The sequence below is a fragment of the Canis aureus genome, chromosome X (assembly GCF_053574225.1).
Source record: "Canis aureus isolate CA01 chromosome X, VMU_Caureus_v.1.0, whole genome shotgun sequence".
Lineage (NCBI taxonomy): Eukaryota > Metazoa > Chordata > Mammalia > Carnivora > Canidae > Canis > Canis aureus.
In genome coordinates this window covers 34,255,751-34,275,495 of record NC_135649.1, presented here as the reverse complement: position 1 = coordinate 34,275,495, position 19,745 = coordinate 34,255,751, and the positions used below count along the sequence as shown (strand labels likewise).

Genomic DNA, 19,745 nt, shown 5'->3' with positions numbered 1-19,745 from the left:
TACTGAATCCTGGCCTACAAGGTACCACCTGACGCAACTGCCTACTTTTCAATCCTTCCCTTGCACCCTTTTCCAGACCTCTATAGGCATGACTGCCATCTTCCTTTCATCACCAGACTCCATGTCCTCCTTGGTCTTTACTTTTGATTTCTCTTCCCTAAGAGTTCCTTCATCAGTCATATGCCTAGCTCCAAAGATGACCAATTCAGGTCATAATTCCAACTGTTACCCCCTTAACTGATTTTTCTCAGACTTCACTCTCTATTAAATCATTCCACTTTAATTTTTTCCATAGTTTTTTTTCATTGAGTGGTTGTTTTATTTGGTGATCATGGTGGTACACAGCCAAGGAAATGGAGGCAATTCTTATTCTTCAGGTGCAGGTTGACCTCTCATAATAAACCCAAAGTTGGTCACTTCTAACAATTGAAATGCCTTGGAAACATCTGGTTTCTTCAGTGCTGAAGCTGCTGCCATCCATACCACTGTCATAGTCTCTGAGGTGAGGAAAAGTGGCAAAAAAGAAAAAAAATGGTTAAGAATTTGAGCCAGTCTATTCCTAGGTAGAAGCAAAATGGCTGTGATAGTTTCTCAAACTTCCCTTGCTTTTGATCATCTTGACAATTTTGAGGAATGTGGATTTTTTAAAAAAGATTTTATTTATTCATGAGAGACAGAGACAGAGACAGGCAGAGAGAGAGAGAGAGAAAGAGAGAGAGAGAGGCAGAGACACAGACAGAGGGAGAAACAGGCTCCATGCAGGAAGCCTGACATGGGACTCCATTCGGGGACTCCAGGATCACGCCCTGGGCAGAAGGGGGCGCTAAACCGCTGAGCCACCTGGGCTGCCCGGAAGGTGGATATTTTGTAGATATTTTGTAAAAATTTCCCCAGCTGGAATTTCTCTGAAGTATTTCTGTTAGACTGGGGTTATAAATGGAGGGGAGGAAGACTCCAGAGGTAAAGTGTCATTCTCATCACATCAAAGATACATACTATCCAGATGGCTTATCACAGATGATGTTAACCTTGGCTGAGGTAGCATTAGTTTTCTCCATCGTACATTTATTGTTGTTTCTGTTGTCCGTACTCCATGAAGCCCAGACTTAGACTGAGAACTGTGGTCCACCATCTTGAAGGCATAGTATCTACATAAATTATTTGGAATTCTTCATGGGAGATTTGTCTCTTCTCCCACATTTATCACCTTTATTTATTTATTCAGTCATTTATATCAATAGACTTGTGGTTATAGTTTTATGTCTCTTTAATAATAGTACTTTGTCAAACTGACCTAGTTTTGGCCATTGAGAGTTCTTTCAGTTGTCTTCTGTGTCCCTCTGACAGACTCCCGAATATCTGATTCTTTGAACGTTTCCTGAATTTGTTCAATGCAAGATGCTGCTGGCTCATCTTGTATATTACCTGTCCTGATCCTTGAATCAACCTCTTTTGTGAGTAATTGTTATTGGAGAAGAATATTACAAACCAAAATCTGGGTGCAGGGCATGCTCATTGCTACTGGGGTATCATTGTTTCTAGGTTTTCACAGCTGAGAGAGTAAAGAAAAGTATGGAAGTGGGGTACCTGGGTGGCTCAGTGGTTGAGTATCTGCCTTTGGCTCAGGTTGTGATCCTGGGATCCTGGGATCAAGTTCCGCATCAGGCTTCCCACGGGGAGCCTGCCTCTCCCTCTACTTATGTCTCTGCCTCTTTCTCTGTGTCTCTCATGAATTAATAAATAAAATCTTTTAAAAAAGAAATGTATGGAAGTATAACAATCTGTATTTGCATAGTTTTTAATCTTTCTACTGTATCTCTATATAATCTGTATATTATATGCATCTATCATGTTTATCATGTAAACATGAGTTCAAAGTGATGTTTCCCATTCTAATCAGTTACCACATGATCATTCTAGCCTTTTCCCATTGCTTGTCTGTAACCTCCTATCCCAATAACAAGGCTCCTGGCTCTCACCATTTGCTATCAATTAACTTACATTGCTCAGCTCTAGTTTACATGTTATAGTGGTCTCAGAATTGTTAACCTATATTTCCATGGGAAATAGCTTTGTCAACTAGATACAGTGTTTATATGTACAGTTCCTTTTGCTTTTACAGTCTCCACTCATTTCCAAAATTACTCTCTCTTCTTTTAGTGAAGTTGTTGCATGCATTTGTAATATAGTTAGGGGCTTTTATCATGGTCTGCCTTCCATCCCGGGCTTTCCTGACCTCTTAAATCATTTACTTTAAATTTACGGACATCAAGTTTACTCTTTCTGCTGCCAAGTTCTATGGCTTTTGACAAATGCATAGTGTCGTGTATCTTTGGATACAGCTCTTTGAACTTGATCATATTAACACAAATGAGATGAGAATATATTGTTTGTGAAAGAGATTTTTTAAAACCGATGCTTTCAGGGAACCCATGACTTTAAAACATTTTTGGTGGAATTTAGTTTCTTATTATTTCAAATCCTTTATTATCTCTCACCAGATATTTTTCTCCGAAAGGGAAGGTGAATTATTTAATTCTTAATCTTTTAATAAAATGGTACCTTCTGAGACTAAACATTTTATCTCTTTAATCTCCTCAGTGTTTGGTCTTTGCATTTTAATATCCCTATGTGCAACATCATATCTTATCACGCCAGGTTTTGTTTGCTTTGTCCTTGTTTTTATTTTCCTTTCATGCAGCAATAGAAGTACATACTAGGAGGTTCAGAAAGGAACCATAAGATAGCCTATTATCAGCAGCTATTGAATGGATTTAAAGTATTTTACAAAACCAATCGAGCTCTGGTTAATTTCCTCTTCCTTCCTGCCTTCTGCCTTCCTGTATTAGTGCCAGCCTGCCTAGCACAGCAAAGCATCTTTGACTAAGTTATGTATGAGAAAAATTAAAAGTCAATTTGCACTCAGCCAAACATAATAATGACAAATATGCTGATACAGTGGTTTCTAACATGTGGCCCCAGGAGGTACACCTACTGGCTCAGTTGATAGAGCATGCAGCTGTTGATCTTGGGGTTGAGTTTGAGCCCCATGTGGGGTGCAGAGTTTACATACATACATACGTACATAAAGATTAAAAAATAAATAAAGTGTGGCTCCAGGGAACTTACTGAAAATACAAACTCTCATGCCTCACCCTTTACTTCTTTTTTTTTTTTTTAAGATTTTATATATTCATGAAAGACACACAGAGAGAGGCAGAGACATAGGCAGAGGGAGAAGCAGGCTCCCTGTGGGGACCCTGATGTGAGACTTGATCCCCAAACCCTGGGATCATGACACTCAACCACTGAGCCACCCAGGCATCCTATTGCCCTTTACTTCGTAAACCATAAACTCTGGGAGTAGAGCCCAGTAATCTCTGTTTTAACAACTCCTCCAGATTATACTTAATTTTTAGAATCCCTGGAATAGTGGAAATTATTACACAGCAATGCTTCTTCCTTTCAGTAGGACACTGTATTTCAGTATGAAAATCCTTTTATCTTTTTCCTCACCTGTAATGCAATTGTCAGTGAAACACTCAAATACCTACCTCGTGATTACATTGTCATTTATTTAGAAGTAGATGAAAAAAAGGCCTCTACAAAATAGGGTAGATAGGGACTCATTTTATGCCTCTGGAATGAGGGAACAGTAGGAGGAGGAAGGTATACATGCGGTCCCAATACGTGAGAGACTAGGTACCAAAGATCACTATCTTCTTTTTACATTGGTTATTATGCTTTAAAAGCAAATCTATATGGTCAAATGTGATTTTAATCTTCTTAACATAAAAAAGACTTGAGCGTTGTGAGGTAGCCCTCTTACACCATGTGTAGAGATAAGCTGTAAAAGCCAATCTGTAGAAAAAGGAAATTGAAAGGTCAAATAGAAGCAACAATGAAAAACCATGAGTCCAAAAGAAAGGAGAAAGATGAACACACAGGATGAATAGTTTCCAAATGGCTTTTCAATTCATGTTTCTACTACCTCATGAGGCTTGACTGCATTTCTGCCCTTGGGGTCTGGGAAAAGAAGTACTTTAAGATTGACTGATTGGTTTGAGAGACAGCGTGTGTGTGTGTGTGTGTGTGTGCATGCGCGCTAGTGCGAGCAAGTGGGGGAAGGGGCAGAAGGGGAGGGAGAGGAGGAGAGAATGTCAAACAGACTGCCAAAGATCCCAGGACCCTGAGATCATGACCTGAGCCCAAACCAAGAGTCAGATGCTTAACTGACTTAACTGAGCCACCTCTGTGTCCCAAGAAGTACTTAATAGTAAAATCCTGCATTTGCTTATGTTAGCATGAGTTTCTGTTGCATACCAACTGACCACCCCTCGGCATTTAATTATTTTTCTACCTAAGTTTCTGTTCCACACCTTCTCAAACTCCTATGGCTTTTGCTTATTTTGAGTATGCTATAACAACAGCTAGAAAACTCCTTTGAGTAAATGAGACTAACATTACAATAAAATTAAAAAAAAAATTTTTTAAAGTATTTTCTTATAATCAGGACATTATGTATCATTGCTAATAAAGAAGAAATACATCTTCTCCCCTTGGTTGTTTTATGTGAAATACACCTCAGTAGAGTTTTGTGTCAATGACATGAGATGAAGAAGTAAGTACAGTCATAGTTATCCTTACGTTGTTATAACTTCACTTAAGAAATTGAATTGTAAAGGGGTGCCTGGGTGGCTCAGTCAGTTAAGTATCTGACTTCAGCTCAGGTCATAATCTCAGGGTCCTGGAATTGAGCCCTGAGTAGGTCTCTGAGCTCAGCAGGGAGTCTGCTGGAGATTCTCTCTTCCTCTCCCTATCCCTCTTGCTTATGTTCTCTCTCTCAAATAGATAAATAAAATCTTAAAGAAATTGAATTGTAAAATTAAACAAAACAATGTTCAAATTATTTAATACAGAGTAAGAAGTAAATTGTAGTGAAAGAGCAGGGGCCAATTCTGTGTTCCTTTGTTTCTGTGACTCCAGGGGGCTGAAGTGGGATCTGAGTTTCATCTAAGTAATAGTTTCATAAACACAATCCCCCCATCAGTACTAAGTAAACAGCAATAGTTAAGAAATTAACCTCACAGGGTAAGCAAAGTTAGATAAATTTCCACGTCACAGTTCAGTTACTACAAAGACCTAAGGACTCTGTTAACTCATATTTCACTAGTGTGTAGTCCCTCTTCTCTGGCAAATTTATACACGTAGGCTCAAGACTCAGTGAATGGATCATGGACTGGACTTCAACTCTGATTTTACTCCCTTGACTGGGCACCATATACAGGGCACAAACTGTATAGCCCTGCCTGGCAACCATGTGCATCCTGCACAGAAGTTTGCCCATGACATGCAGTAGATAACATGTATACAAATAGAATCAAAAGAACACCCGAATTTAACTAAGTTACCAGCTATGCCTTCACAATTTATGGTAATTTTTCATTTCCTCTGTCCTTTAAGCCCAAAAGTGTGTCTTGGTGAAATAGTCCACTGTACCTTGATTTGAATACCCTCTGGTACCTGATAGCTGTGCTATCTCTGTTACCTGGCAGCTTTTAAGTCTTGGATAAGTTCCTCAATTAAAGCTTCCTCATTTATACAGTGGGATGCTATTTATGCGGTCTTCTGTGAAAATTAAAGAAAAGGATGTTTGCAGTGCATCTAAAAGAGTATTTGGCATTGTTGGGGGCACCTGAGTGATGTAGTACGTTAAGCATTCAACTCTTGGTTTTGGCTCAGGTAGTGAGATCTCAGGGTTGTGAGATCAAGCCCCGCATTGCTCCCCATGCTCAGCATGGAGTCTGCTTGAGATTCTCTACCTCTCCCCTGCCCTTCCCACTTGTGCTGTCTCTGTCTCAAATAAAATCTTAAAAAAGAGTATTTGGCATGGTGGAGTATCGATACATGCTATTTTCTTTCACTGTGTTTCTCTTTTAGCCTATTTTCACTTAATTTGGATAGCTATTTTCCTCTGAAGGTAAAGAGCCTAAAACTCTGTTAAATGTTGTTTTCTCTGTCAGGTAATATGATCATCATCGTAAGAGTTTACATTTATTAAGTCCTTGTTGTATCTAGGAACTATTCCAAACCCTTCTGTGTATTATTTCACTTAATGCTTACAATAGCTTTATGAGGTAACGTCTGATATGATCACCAGCTTACATTCAGTGAAGTAAATCTAAAGGAGGATAATACACTTAACCGGAATTGTACCAAAACTACTGGCTGAGTTGAAATCAGAATTCAGGCACTCCCCCTTGAGAAACCTCATTTTTAACTACTCAAATTATACTATCTCACAGGGCATTTCTGGTTGATCACAAGTGAATATTTATCCTTGCTAACACGTACATCTGTCATCTTAAATTTCTCTGCTTTGTAATCAAACAGAACATAACACTATATATAAAGAAGGCAGTCTCTGAATTGATTGTGGTCTCATAGGAGAGGTGCATACTGTTGTGGATGAGAGGGTACGTTCTGGCTTCTGAGTGCCTGAGTCTGAATCTTCTTGCTGTGTCACTCTGGGCAAGTTATTTAACCTCTGTCACCTCCTATGCCTCAATTTCTTCACGTATTAAATGGGAGTAAAAAAAAAAACCCTAATTTTTTGTACAAGGATTAAATATGGTAATACATGTTAAAACACTTTGCTGAGTTCTTCATGGATGCAGGCACAATTCAGAGTTTATATAGTCATCTGCATATTTCTACTTATGACCCGGTCACCAGATTTCAGATTTCAGTGTGTACCCTAAAGTACATCATATCTTAGGAATTCTTGTTATAAGAGAAGTGAATACAACACAACCAATAGTTGGGGTGATTACACTGTTTCATTTTTATTTTTTATTTTTATTTGCAGAAAAAAATAACACCTCTGAGTATTTTTCAAACAGATAATGCAGTCTTTTCATATGTGTAAAAAAATGATTTATAAAACCCTAGAGGAAGCTGGCTGGCTCAGTTGGTAGAGCATACACTTGATCTCAGGGTTGTGAGGTTGAGCCCCATGTTGGGTGTCAAGATCACTTAAAAATAAAACCCTTAAAAAAACCACTTCAAACTAAACACACTATTTCAGAAAAAAAGTTGATTGATAGATAATTTTTTTTAAATGTAAGCTCTATACCCAACGTGGGATCTTGAACTCGAGCCTCTGATGTCAAGAGTCACATGCTCTACCAGCTGAGCCAGCCAGGTGTCCCACAAAACTCAGTGGTTTAAAACAACAAATATTTATCTTCTCATAGTTTCTATGGGCCAGTAATCTGGTCCTGGCTTGCCTGGGTACCTCTTAAGATCTCTAACATAGCTCCAAAGAGGGAAGAATTGCTTTCAAGATCACTCACTTGACATTTGGCAGACCTCAGAAGAGTGACTGTGAAGCTCCCTTGCATGGCATTCAGCAGGCCTAAGTTCCTCTTAGTCCACTGGCTAGAGATTTCAGGTCCTTGCTACTTGGGCTGCTTATATGGTAGAATATGGTAGAATTCTGGTAGCTGGTTTCCCCAGAGCAATGGTTCCAAGAGAGACAGAGTGAGAGAAAAGATGGAAGCCAGAGCCATGTTGTTGACCTTGAGAAGTGACTTTCTGTGAAGTTTACCACTTGAGCTATGTTTTATTTGTTAGCAGCAAGTTGCTGGTTCCATCCCACATTCAAGGAGAAAGGATTATTCAAGCACATTAATCTCAGAAGGCAGGGGTCTTTGGGGCCATTTTGGAGATGGTCTTCCATAACTGAGGTGGAGTAAAGCAAAAGATACCTATTGATTCATTTTGTCAAATCCAAATTATTAGTTAAGGGTCAGTTTTTTTAAGTTTTTTTATTGGAGTTCAATTTGCCAACATATAGCATAACACCCAGTGCTCATCCCGCCAAGTGCCCCCCTCAGTGCCCATCACCCAGTCACCCCAACCCCCACCCACTTCCCCTTCGACTACCCCTTGTTCATTTCCCAGAGTTAGGAGTCTCTCATGTTTTGTCATAAGGGTCAGTTTTTAAAATGTTATTGATCAGACATCTCTTGATGCTAGCATTTCCTCCTCCATGATAAAGTATAACTTTCATTACTATGCCTCCTTTAAATTCATTTTCCTTTTGATATTTAGCTGAACTTCCCCCCGGATACCTATATTTTCCTTCCTTTTTACTAGCTTTCCACCAAAAATGTTCAGGAAAAAGACTGTACTAAATCAAGTGTGTAATTATTTTGATTGCCCCACATATGATGCATACGTTTGAGATTTTTCTGCAAAGTGGATTTAATTAAAAGATCACGAAATCAGCATTAAGACGAGGGTCAAGTTTTTAACATTACTAGGAAACTCTAGATGAAAACAAGAGAAACACACCCAGAAATGACTATGGATATCCACTGAATATCCTACATGATATTTGAAGGTCTTCTAGGATGCTATTTTTCAACTGCTTATATGCACTGAAAAAATGGTCAGAATGTGCCAGAAACATTTATCTTTGCTTTCATTTTTGGACACTAGCAGTAGTAAAGTTAGAAGCTGGCAGATTTCGAACATTAATATACACTTCTGTGTGTTTAAGGAGTTATTTATGATTTTTGCTCACCTTTCCACATGCCTCTGTGGGAAATAATTGCTATTCTATTATGAAAATGGAAAAGTTTAATGGCCTTATAATATGCTGCATTTTGTACATCTCTATTTCAGTCTTCAAATAGAGCTCTGATCATCAGTGGCATTTGGGAATGTCAAGAACATTCTGTGGTCTGTTTTATATATGTGTGTGTGTGTATGTGTGTGTGTGTGTGTGTGTGTGTGTGTATACATACATTTAACTAATCTGACTTCATGCCTAACTCCAGTTCCAAAGACGAAGTTTAGAATAAACCCAGGGTTTTACCTCATTCTTATCATGTGTACCAACCCAATTGAAATCTTTGCCCACTGACCTTCTGCTCACTGATACTACAATGGCACAAAAACAGTATGGAGGCTTGGGTTTATTCTATTTATTTATATATTTATTTTTAAAGATTTTATTTATTTATTTATTCATGAGAGACACAGAGAGAGAGGCAGAGACATAGGCAGAGGGAAAAGCAGACTTCCCATGGGGAGCCTGATGAGGGACTTGATCCTAGGACCCCAACATCACAACCTGAGCCAAAAGCAGGTATTCAATCACTGAGCCACACAGGTGCCCCTTGGGTTTATTTTAAAAGAAATACAGGCCCATTTTATTTTAATGTATCACATAGGCAACAAAGCAAACAGTGTAGTCCCATTTCTCAGTCTGCTCTTTTTCCAGAAATTCTTGCTGTAGCATATCTTTGTGTTTTCAAGATAGATCTATGCATCTACAAGCAACTATACGTATCCATCTGTCCAACTCAGTGCATCTTACAAGTTCCTGTGTATGTGCCCAACTGATATCATGGCATGCATTGTTGTGTTATTTTTGCTTAGCAATATATCTTCAGTAACTTTTCATAGTATAGATATAATTTTATAATCCAGTTTAATAGCTGTACAATATTTTCTAGTATCATTGGACCATGATTAAGTTAACCAGTCTGATACTGATAAACTTTTACATTGTTGCCAACTTTTCCCTATTAACACAATGCCATGGGTAGTTCTATCTTTACCTGCTTATGATATTTTGTATGACAGATTCCATTGGGTCAAATAATACATGACTTATAAATTTTTAGAGATTGCCAAACTGTCCTCTAAATGTTGCTGTGACTTATAAAGGTGTGAGTTAGTTCTATAGAACTTTCACAATTATATATATTACTCACTGATCTATATAAATGAAAAACAAACATTTCTGATCATGGAACAGTAACGTATCTGACTAATACTGTGAAGAGGTAGTTCTTGCTTACCTTGCTTGGCTTCATTCTGAATTTGAATTGTGGCCCAAGTTAAGGTAATCTCATGTCAGTTCTGATCTGACCCAGATTTGCAGCTGGCAAATTTTGTTCTTTCAATTAAGAAATTTCATCTCACTAGCAGTTGTGATTTTTAAATTAAACCCTTAAATTGTATACTTAGTGATAAGGATACCTTTCTTCATAAGATTTAATGCTCTATTATAGAAACCAGATTTAGCCTTAGAAAACATTAACAACAGAAGATTCGACCAACAGGAGACACAGGCAAGATGATAGAGTAGGTGACCCCAGACCTCATGCCCGATAGAAACAACTGTTTAACAACTACCCATGGATGAAAATAGTGCAGGGAGAGCCCCAAAGTACAATGAAGTAGCTCCACCAACAAAGCAGATTACAAAAACCAAGAAGGACAGCATAGAAAAGCTTAGGAAGCATTTTGCCTGTGTCACCCCATCTCCCAGGCCAACATAGCTTAGTGGCAAAGGGAATCCCCTTGTCTGTGGCTTCCCGCTAAAGGGTAGAACAGCAGCCTTCACCATTAAGGACCCCAACAGCTCAAGTCACCACCACAAAAACTCATGATCTTTCAGCACTGATGAGCCTCAGAGTCTTGGCCAGTGCTGGTGTTGATGGACCTGCACAGAGTCTGTGTCTCTATACCATCCCCAGAGCCACTGCTGCATCCTTCTGGAACAGGGGCTGCCACTCTGCCCCCCACCCTTTTTACCCTCTCCAGCCATAATGTCACTGTGGGCAAGACTGTGCTCTGGTATCACCATTGTGTATGGACCTATAACCCTGCCTTGGTATTGTGTGTGGGCTTATAATTCAATCCTGCAGTCAACCATACTTCTACCCCACTAAACTGGCATCCCCATGTGTCCGTTTACCCAGCATTGAACCCTGTGTCACCATGTACCCAAATTGGGTGGCAACTTTCTGCTCATCTGCAGGTGAAAGTCTTAGAAAGGCAGGCAATAAAAGAGGACCTGTTCCTTCAAATGTGATGATACCAATTCAAGACTACAGGGAATATGACAAATCAAGGCAACATCAAAGGAATGCAAAAGAATACAATGAACTTCCAGTAACTAATGCAAAGAAATAAACATCTATGAGTTGCCTGACAAATACAAAATCATGATTTTAAAGAAATGCCATAAACTCTAACAGAACAAGAATAAAAATATCAACAGAAACATATGAAAAAAAACAAATTCAACAATGAGATAGAAAACATACCAAAACAAAACAAAACCAATCCTGAGGGTGAAAAATAAAATGGAGAAAATACAAAACTTCAACAGTAGATTTGATCAATCAGAAAAAAAGAAGCATTGAATTTGAAAACAATTCATTTGAGCCCAGGGAGGATAGTGGAAAAGACTCCTGGCAGACACTTAACAGCAAGGTCCATGAGCCAAACAAGTACCATGGAGGCAACATCAGGACTTTGCATGGGCAGGACAGCATGGGCTTGGACCTCCCCTGGCTTCTGAAAGGCTAGCCATTAGCCATAACTGTAGCACCACAGGCACCAACAGATCTTTCTCCTCCCCTTCACCCTGAATTGGGAGATGCCTGGTCACCCAGATGGTTAGAGGGGGCTGAGTTTTGGGAACCACCTTCTATTAAGAATCACCAATAACATATGCAGGCATGCTGTGCTCTCATTGCAAGGGATCATACTAAGGACTTGAATGGATGATTGTATCACTGAAGATTAGATGAACTCTACTGCCCTCTCCCCATAAACTCTGTATAAACAAAGTGCTGGACTTTACCTGGAAGCTGCAAAAATTAATGGTTCAGATAGATTCATGATAAAGTGATTTAAACTCTTTCCATAGAAGAAAAATTAAGACCAATTATTTAAAAATGAACATGAAGTCTCACCTTCCAATGTGCTTTCTCATTAGCTCCTTCCATACTAAGGTGTTAAAGCTGTGATTGACATTATTCTCATAATGAATCCTCTTAGGACACTGTATAAAGGCCTGTACAAAGGGAGAAGATGACATTTTCAAATTTAAGAACTTTATTATCAGTATAACCTTTCCTGGTTGAATGTTCTTTTCTTGTTCTGTGAGGTCAAAAGACAAATCATCACAGATATTCAGATTCTAGGATTTTAAAATGCAGCGTTACTTACGGAAAGTCTTGCATAAAGTTGTGAACGTATTGTGTATAATCCTCAAATTCAAATGTATGGCTTTGATTTATCTTCTTTTTTTATTTATCTTCTAAGGAAAAGCAAATAACACAAATTAATAATTCACATAGTTATAACCACAAAAAGATGAGTACAGGCATTGGTTTTACATATCATTTTTTTTTCTTTTTTTACCATTTTCCTATATTCTCTATACTATACTACCCAACCCTGAAAATCGTTGACCTGCTTTTTAGGTACACAAGATTTTATTTATTTATTCATGAGTGACACAGAGAGACAGAGAGAGAGAGAGAGAGACAGACAGACAGACAGACAGAGGGAGCAGTAGGCTCCTTGCAGGGAACCCGACGTGGGACTCGATCCCGGGTCTGCAGGATCATGCCCTGACCCGAAGGCAGGCGCTAAACCGCTGAGCCACCCAGGCGTCCCTAGGTACACAATTTAAAACATTTTAATTTTATTTTTCATTGATCAAATCATATACATGCAAACACATAATCCAACTGAATGGAATAACAAATTCCTGGTGTAGTGTTACTAAAGTGTAGAAATGCACATTGAACGGTTATTAGATTGTTCCCTGTATTGGATATTACACAATCTGAAATACTGAATAAAGTGTTATTATATTAATCAATTATTAATTGTGATTAAAATTATCAAGTGGTATTTTTCAGTATTAAAAACTGTTGTGTAAAACACACAAAGAAGCATCACACTATATAAGTCTGATCAAATAATTTAGCTAGTGGAAACAGGTATTAAATTATATGTCATGCTTTACATTAAATTTGAGATTAAAAATAATGCATTTTGAAGGCAGCAAAGATAATTTGTTAATTTGAAATTTTCTTAGGAGTTGGAATAGTATGAGGCTTATTATTTCTGTTTTATCTTCATATACAATTGAATTCATTGACAATTATAAAACAAAGAATTTGGTTGAAAAATTGATCAACATGATGTGTGCTTTTCAGAACTCAGAGTCTATATGATTTCATTATTATAATCATCATTACCATTTTTTTAAGTACTCTCTAACCCTAACATGGGGCTCGAACTCAACTCCAAGATTAAGAATTGCATGCTTCACTGGCTGAGCCAGCCAGATACCCTGATCATCATTACTATTTAACTCTTATAGATGCAATGACATGGAACATTATCATTTACTTTTCTTATTGGAAACAATTTTTTGTTTTAATTAATTTATTTATTCATGTACACCTCAAACTAATGTAACACTGTATGTTAACTACACTGGAATAAAATATTAGTTTCATGACTCAGCAGTTTAGTGTGCCTTCGGCCTGGGGTGTGGTCCTGGGGGCCCAGGATCAAGTCCCATATCGGGCTCCCAGCATAGAGCCTGCTCCTCCCTCTGCCTATGTCTCTGCCTCTCTCTCTCTCTGTGTGTCTCTCATGAATAAATAAATAATATCTTTAAAAAAAAAACAAAACAAAATAAAAATATTAGTTTCAGGTGTACAATATAGTGATTCAACAGTTCCATATATTACTCAGTGCTCATTAAGCTTAGTGTTATGCTTAATTCCCTTCACCTATTACACACATCCCCCTCATCTCCCTCTAGTAAGCCTCTGTTCTCTATGGTTAAAAGTCTATTTCTTGGTTTGTCTTGTTTTATTCTTTGCTCATTTTTTTTCCTTTTGTTACGTAAGTTCCACATATGAGTGAAATCATGGTATTTGTCTTTCTCTAGCTGAGTTTTGTTTAGCATCATACTATCTAGATCCACTCAAGTCATTGCAAATGGCAAGATTTAATTCTTTTTAATGGCTGCATAATATTCCATTGTGTGTATATATGTGTGTGTGAGACATACACCACTTCTTTATCCATTCATCTATTGATGAACACTTGGGCTGCTTCCATATGTTGACTAGTGAATACTGCTGCAATAAACAATAGGTGTATATGTGTATCTTTAGTGTTTTTGTATTCTTTGGATAAATACGAGGTACTGAAATGCCTGGATCATATGGTAGTTTTCTTTTTAACTTTTTGAGGAACCTCCATATGCTTTCACAGTGGCTGAACCAGTTTGCCTTCCCACCAATAATAGTTCACAAAGATTCCTTTTTCTCCACATCCTTGCCAGGTGTGATGTGATATCTCATTGTGGTTTTGATTTACATTTCCTTAATGATGAATGATGTTGAACATTTTATTCATGTATCTGTTGGCTATCTGGATGTCCTCTTTTGAAAAATGTCTGTTCATGTCTTCAGCCCATTTTTTTAATTGGGTTATGTATTTGTATGTGTTGAAATGTATTAGTTCTTTATATATTTTGGATATTAACCTTTTATCAGATGTATCATTTGTAAATATCTTCTCCTATTCATTTGATTGTATCGTGGTTTTCTTTGTTGTTTCCTTTACTGTGCAGAACCTTTTTATTTTAATGTAGTCTCAATAGTTTATTTTTGTTTTTGTTTCCCTTGCTTCAGAAGATATACCTAGAAAAATGTTGCTATAATGGATGTCAGAGAAATTACTGCCTGTGCTCTCTTCTAGGATTTTTATGGTTTTAGTCTTACATTTAGGCCCTTAATCCATTGTAACTTTGTTTTTGTGTACAGTGTAAGTGGTCCAGTTTCTTTCTTTTACATGATGCTGTCCAGGTTTCCCAATACCATTTGTTGAAGAGACTTTTTTTCCTTTCATATTCTTGCCTCTTTTGATGAAGCTTAATTGACTATATAATCATGAATTTATTTCTGGGCTATCCTGTTCCATTGATCTCTGTGTCTGTCTTATGGCAAATAACATACTATGTTGATGATTATAGCTTTGTAATATAACTTGAAGTCTGGAATTGTAATACCTACAGTTTTGTTCTTCTTTATCAGGACTCCCTTGGCTTTTCAGGGTCTTTGTGGTTTCATACAAATTTTAGGATTTTTTTGTTCTAGTTTTGTGGAAAATACTAATGATATTTTGATAGGGATTGCATTAAATCTGTAGATTGCTTGGGTAGTATAACATTTTAAAAATATTTGATGTTGTAGTGCATGAACATGAAATATGTTTCCATTCCTTTGTGTCCTCTTCAGTTACTTTCATGAGTGTTTTATAGTTTTCAGAGTACAGGTCTTTCACCTCTTTGGTTAGATTTATTCCTAGATATCTTATTATCTTTGGCGCAATTGAAATGGGATGCTTTTCTTCACTTTCTACTGCTACATTATTACTGTATAGAAATGCAATGAATTTCTGTACATTGATTTTCTATCTTGTAACTTTATTGAATTCACTCATCAGTTTTGGTAGTTTTTCAGTGGACTTTTTAGGGTTCTTTATATGCAGATAATAAAAGTTTCACTTCTTCCTTACCAGTTTGGATGCCTTCTATTTCCTTTTGTTGTCTGATTGCTATGGCTAGGACTTTCAGTACTGTGATAAGTAAAAGTGGTGAAAGTGGACCTACCGTATATTTTTTTAAGATTTTATTTATTTATTCATGAGAGACACACAGAGAGAGGCAGAGACACAGACAGAGGGAGAAGCAGGCTCCATGCTGGGGGTCCAATGTGGGACTTGATCTCGGGAGTCTGGAATCATGCCCTGAGCTGAAGGCAGAAACTCAACCGCTGAGGTACCCAAGCATCCTATATCTGTCTTATTCTTGACCTTAGCAGAAAAGCTCTTGTTTTTCCCATTTGAGGATGATATTGGATGTGGGTCTTTCATATATGGCCTTTATGATGTTGAGGTATTTTTCCTCTAAGCCTACTTTGTTGAGGGTTTTTATCTTTTCTCTTGTTGATGTCCCGTATCCTAATGATTTATTTCTGAATATAGAACCACACTTGCGTGGCTAGAATAAATGTGACTTAATCATGGTGAATGACTTTTTAAAATGTATTGTTAGATTCATTTTGTTAGTATTTTTCTGGATTTTTACATCTATGCTCATCAGAGATATTGGCCTGTACTTCTCTCTCTCTCTCTCTCTCTCTCTCTCTCTCTCTCTTTTTTGTGGTGTCTTTATCTAGTTTTGGTATCAGGGTAATGCTAGCCTCATTAAATTAATTTGGAAATTTTCCTTCCTCTTCCATGAAACAATTTTTAAAAAGATTTTATTTATTTATTTGAGAGAGAGAGAGAGAGAGAGAGAGGGAGAGAACAAGCAGGGGGAGAGGGAGAAGCAGGCTGAGCAGGGAGCCTAATGTGGGGCTCAATCCCAGGACCACAGGATCATTACCTGAGCTGAAGGAAGATACTTGACTGATTGAACCACCCAGGAGCTCTTCATCTACTATTTCTTAGGAAGGTCCAAGAAAAATATGTATTAACTCTTCTTTAAATGTTTGGTAAAATTCACCTGTGAAATTATCTGGTCCTGGACTTTTATTTGTTGTGAGCTTTTTTTTATTACTGATTTAATTTTATACCTGGTAATTGGTCTGTTCATATTTTCTATTTCTTCCTGCTTCCGTTTTGGTAATTCATGTGTTTCTAGGAATTTATCCATTCTAGGGTGTCTGATTCATGGTTTATAATTTTTCATAATATTCTTTTAAAATTTTTTGTATTTCTTTGGTGTTGACTGTTATTTTTCCTCTTTTATTTGTGATTTCATGAGTCCTCTCTCTCTTTTTTTTTTGATGAGACTGCCTAGAGGTTTATCAATTTTCTTGATCTTTTGAAAACTCCTGGTTTGACTGATGTGTTCTATTGTTTGTTTTTTTGTTTGTTTCTCTCTTTATTTTTAATTTAAGTAATCTCTGCACCCAACATGGGGCTCACAATTCTGAGAGTAGCATGCTATAACAAATGAGCCAGCCAGGTGTATCTGTTTGTTTAGTTCTATGTCATTTATTTTTTTCTTTAATCTTTATTGTTTCCTTCATTCTGCTAGTTTGAGATTTCGTTTGTTCTTTTTTCCTACCTCCTTTAGGTGTAAAGTTAGGTTGTTTGAGATTTATCTTGCTTTTTGAGGTAGGTCAGTATTGCTATAAACTTCTTCCTTAGAATTGCTTTTGCTGCAACCCAAAGATTTTGGACCACTGCGTTTTCATTTTTATTTATCCATCTATTTTTAAATTTCTTCTTTGATTTCTTGGCTGGTACATTCATTGTTTCATAGCATATTATTTAACGTCCGTGTATTACGACTTTCATAGTGCTGTGGTCTAAAAACATGCACGGTATAACTTCGATCTTTTCAAATTTCCTGATACTTAATTTGTGGCTTAATATGTGATCTATTTTGGAGAATGTTCTGGAGAATATGCAGTTCGAAAGAATGTGTATTTTGCTGTGTTAGGATGGCATGTTCTGAATATATCTGTTAAATCCATTTGGTCCAATGTGTTATTCAAAGCCACTGTTTCCTTATTGACTTTCAGGTTGGATGATCTGCCCATAGATGTAAGTGATAAAGTCCCCTACTATTATTGTATTACTATCAATTAGTTCTTTTATGTTTACTATGCACCATGTTGGGTACACTACAAAACTTCTTTCCATAAGGCCATTACTTTCCAGTGCAAGAGATGTAAATGACTTTTCTAACACAAAAAACAGACACACAGAGTTAGGCAAAATGAAGAGACACAGGAATATATCCCAAATGAAAGACTAGGACAAAACCACAGCAAGAGACCTAAGCAAAACAGATATAAATATTATGGCTGATAGAAGATTTAAAGTAATGATCATAAAGATGCTCACTGGACTTGAGAAAAGAGTGGAAGCCCCATAACAAAGATATGGAAAAGAGCCAATCAGATGAAGAACATATAAAAGTAATTAAAATACATTAGTTAGAATAAATAGCAGGCTAGAGGAGGCAAAGAACAAATTAGTGACCTGAAGGACAGAATTATGTAATGTAATCAAGCTGAGCAGGTGAGGTAAAAATTTATGCAAAATGAGAATAGACTTAGGGAACTCAGGAACACCATCAAGCGAAATAACATTCACATTATAGGGCTCTCAGAAGAAGAGAGAAGAGGGCAAAAAATTATTTGAAGAAATAATAGCTGAAAACTTCCCTCATCAGAAGAAAGCAGATATCCAGATCCAGGAGGCACAGAGATCTCTCAATAAAATCAAGCCACTGTGGTCCACATAGCAAGACACATAGTAATTAAAATGGCAAAAAGTAGTGATACAGAGAGAATTTTAAAAGAAGAGAATATAGTTACATACAAGGGAAACCCCATAAGACTATCATCTATTTCCATAGAAATGTTGCAGACCAGAAGAGACTGACATATTTGAAGTGCTTAAAGGAAAAAAATCTGGAGCCAAGAATATTCCATCCAGAAAGGGCATCATCCAGAATAGAAGGAGAAATAAACAAAAGTTAAAGGAATTTATCACCACTAAAGCAGCCCTACAAGAAATGTTAAAGGGGACTTGAGTAGACAAGAAAAGCCATAAGTAAGAAAAGTAGAAAGAACAAAAACAACAAGGATATCTATAAAAATCAGTCAAGGAACTCACAAAATAAAAGGATATAAAGTATGACATCATATACCTAAGACATGGGGGAAGGAGGAATAAAGAATGGGTTCAAACATAATCAACTATCAACTTAATATAGATTGTGATTGCAGAAGATGATGTATACAAATCTAATGGCAAAAACAAATCAAAACCCAGTAACGGATATGCAAAAAATAAAGAAAATGGAATCCATGTATATCACTAAAGAAAGCCATAAAACCTGTGGGAGAAGAGAGCAAAAGAAGAAAGCATTAGAGCAGAACTACAGAAGCAACCACAAAACAAGTAAGAAAATGGCAATACATACATACCTATCAATCAGTACATTGCATGGACATGTACTAATCACTCCAAAGGATTTAGAACGATGGAATAGATTTAAAAAAAAAAGACCCAGCTATTTGCTGCCTACAAGAGATTCATTTCAGACCTAAAGACACCTGCAGATTGAAAGTGAGGAAATGGAAAAATATTTTTCATGCAAATTTATGTGAAAAGAAGCCAGGAAAAAAAAAAAAAGAAGCCAGGGCAGCAATATTCATATTAGACAAAATAAATCTTTTTATTTTTTAGAGAGAGAGCATGTGCACAAGCAGCGGGAGGAGGAGCAGAGGGAGAGGGAGAGAGAGAATCTTAAGCAGGCTCTACATGGGGCCCAATGGGGTGCTCGATCTCATGACTTCAGATCATGACCTGAACCAAAATCAAGAGTGGTATGTTTAACCAACTGAGCTGCCCAGCCACCCCCAGCATAGACTTGAAAACAAAGACTGTAATGAGAAAAAGATACTATATAATAATAAAGGGGACAATCTAACAGGAAGATATAACATGATATATATTTTTATAAAGAAGTAAGTTGTCCTTAAAAAAATTTTTAGGGTATTTTCTTTAAATATCTGAAAGTTGAAGGTATTTTTGTTGTAACTATAAACAAACTTATTCTAAGTTTTTTTTATATGCCCTGAAAGTCTGAAAGCTAATCCAAACTGGCATGCTTTAGAATATCCAAAAAAAGGTAATAACTTTTAACATAAGCTTTTTAGATTTCATGAAGGTTACAATACTTAAAAATTCTTTTCTATGACATATAAAATACTTAATATCCAAATCAACCATGGGATATCACTGTTTAACATGGGCTGTTTATGTTTTATAATTTTTAAAATGCAATTATAAAATTTTTACTTTTATTTCTA

At 36.9% G+C, this 19,745-nt stretch overlaps 1 long non-coding RNA gene across 4 annotated transcripts in view; it reads right to left on the bottom strand.

Moving 5' to 3' along the window:
- Positions 1 to 258: 258 nt before the first annotated feature.
- The window catches only part of LOC144307833 (uncharacterized), a 130,568-nt gene continuing 111,081 nt past the window's right edge, over positions 259 to 19,745 (bottom strand). For all 4 annotated transcript variants that reach the window (XR_013374535.1, XR_013374536.1, XR_013374533.1 and 1 more), the window contains exons 4-6: positions 12,040 to 12,130; positions 11,784 to 11,884; positions 259 to 497 (exon numbers count right to left, since the gene is read on the bottom strand). This is a non-coding gene — a long non-coding RNA (uncharacterized LOC144307833). The remainder of the gene's footprint in view (positions 498 to 11,783; positions 11,885 to 12,039; positions 12,131 to 19,745) is intronic.